Here is a 2,500-nt window from a genome sequence, read left to right on the forward strand (position 1 = left end):
AGATTTTCACTTAGTAATGAAGTTTGAATCTTTGTCACAAACGCTGTCAACTTTTTTCTTCGTGCCAAAAAGGTACCTGGGATTGAGGTTGGCTGATGTAATCTATAGAGGTTCAACTCTCGCTGGCTCCCATACCTTTACAGTTATTACAGATCTAGCCATTCTCAATGACTAATTGGACATCACTTGTTAAACAGTGGTCGTGGTAGTATTCATCCTTCAAAGTGTAGCTGTTGGAAAAGGGCTGGAAACTGTTGTCAGCTACCTTAAGTAGTATCGTGTAAAGCGTTGTACCATTTATATCTGCTGCTGATCTGAAGTATCGTTGGCGCTCCGAAGACCCCACGGTGGTGAGAAGACTACGGCGTTTCAGGATCCCGACAAAGAATGGGCCCACTTTTTTAAGGCTTGTAACGAGATACTTTCGCTGACATTTGCCTTGCAGAAAAAAAAGACTTGGACTGATATGATATGAAGGACATGAGGTTTTCTGTCTGCCACAAGTCGATTAAATGTGTATCGTTGAAATTCACGATAAGGACATTTTTTCTATTCCCAATTTCCCATCAACAAAACAAAGACAAGAATCAAAGCGAAAGCAGACCAAGACTTTTGTTTTTGTGGTGGCGAGCGTCTCGAGTATATATGTCGAGACACTCGTCTCGAATAGAGTCCAGCTTCTGTTACACGTCCAAACGCTCCATCCGAACGCCATGGAAAAATGAATATTTTCTTTTAATAAGTTTTTTTATCTTACTTGATTGAGACTGTTGATAGAGGTCATTGAGTATGCAAGCTTTCAATATAACTAGTTGTGGAATTATAGCAGCTTTATTAGATTTGGGAATTGTGAACATTTTTTTTTCTCACAGTTTGAGTGCGTTTGCATCCTGATTTCACATAAACCGGCACTCACGCATTCGGGCATTGCGTAATTTTTTCGGGCAAGAAGGTCACCGCCCCCTCTCCCCCCGCCCCTCGCCAAGTCCGAAGGTGCCCGTACGCCAAGAGAAAATGAGGCTGGTCTATCGCTGGGTTGAGAGCAATTTTGTCGCTGGGTTCAAGAATAGTTTTTTCGTGGGAACCGCAATAGTTTTCTTCGGTGGGCTAAGATTTCTTTCGCCGCTGCGTTTAGAGGTATTAGGATCGCTACAGATTGAAACAGTATTTTATGTTATGTTACATTATCGAAGGACGTAGCATGTCGATTATTTCGATAGTCGATAAAAATTGATCATTGTCGACCGTTGTCGATACTAATCAATCGACAAATATCGGAAATCGATAAAAGTCGATCACACAATTTATTGTGATTATCGACTTTGTTCGATTATGATTGATTTTGATCGATTTTGATCGATTTTGATCGATTTCAATCGACAAGTATCGGAAATACAAAAAACTATGTATAGCGTAGGTATACGTAGGTTGCGGACTGGTACAACAGTCACAGGCGCAAGGAGAAGCAAGGGGCATACAAACCCGGCGAATTTAGCCAACCTAGCGGAGAGGGAGGAGAGTCGTAGCAGCTTGTATTTGTCAAATATTGAACTGAGTAAAAACACTGATGAAATAAAATGTCAATTTACTTTACTTTACTTCTTAATTACTTTGCTGGCCTCGATTTTTTCCCGCATCTAGTCTAAACTTTGGCCCGTTCTGTCCCCCCGAAGAAACACGACTTCGAGTTCCCAGGATCTCTCATCTCCCCCACCTAGAGAGACCCTGGGAATTAGGTTGGTTCGAGTTATGTTATGTTATAGATCACGATTTAGTTCAGCTGAAACTGTTATATAATCGATCATTTCTCGAGGTAATTTAAACATTCTATTCTGTAATGAATAACAGACCACTTGGTTGTTCAGGTTTTTGTTTAAGTTTATTGCCATACAGATTTATTTAGAGCTGTTTACACTCGGCATAAAAAAAGTCATTGAAGCTATTATTGCTTTGGTTACTTGAATTTCGTAGCTGATTGAAACATTTGTCTGCATTTTTGTCGATAAAATCGATAATCAGTTGAAAATCTTGTAATTATCGACTTTTATCGACAAATTTAACTTGTCGATTGACAATTATCGACAAATATCGAGTACTATCGACTTATCGACTACGTTTTCGATGATCGCGTTTGATCGACATGTTGTTATACAAATGAAAGCAAATAAATTCTTTCTTGTTGTCATCGCTGTTTTCTTTGATTCAAATTTTCAGAGGACAAACTTTGATATTTCTTCCACCCAGCGTTTTTATTCCAAAGAGGTTGTGGAATGCATCATTTTTCCTCAGGCGCCTCTACTGGCAAAACGTATTTCCAAGCAGACCGCCGTTTCAGAATTCCCTGATCAACGGGTAAAAGGTATCATGCGGACGTCGGGGGAAATAGACTTCCGTTTCCGTTTAAAACTAAAAATAACTTAAGTGGAATCGACATATCCAGCCAACAGCCTCAATGTACCTCTCTGTCCCCTCATGTTCTCTTGGTACGCCTATGCGTACT

The 2,500-nt window shown here is 40.0% G+C and overlaps 1 pseudogene across 1 annotated transcript in view; it reads left to right on the forward strand.

Moving 5' to 3' along the window:
* The window catches only part of LOC145479698 (uncharacterized), an 8,948-nt pseudogene extending 7,067 nt beyond the window's left edge, over window positions 1–1,881 (forward strand). Inside the window, exon 2 of the transcript XR_014048447.1 lies at window positions 1–1,881. This exon is cut by the window's left edge and continues 1,195 nt beyond it. The product of XR_014048447.1 is annotated as an uncharacterized LOC145479698 (transcript).
* Window positions 1,882–2,500: the final 619 nt, after the last annotated feature.

This window comes from Orbicella franksi, chromosome 2, assembly GCF_964199315.1.
Source record: "Orbicella franksi chromosome 2, jaOrbFran1.1, whole genome shotgun sequence".
NCBI lineage: Eukaryota > Metazoa > Cnidaria > Anthozoa > Scleractinia > Merulinidae > Orbicella > Orbicella franksi.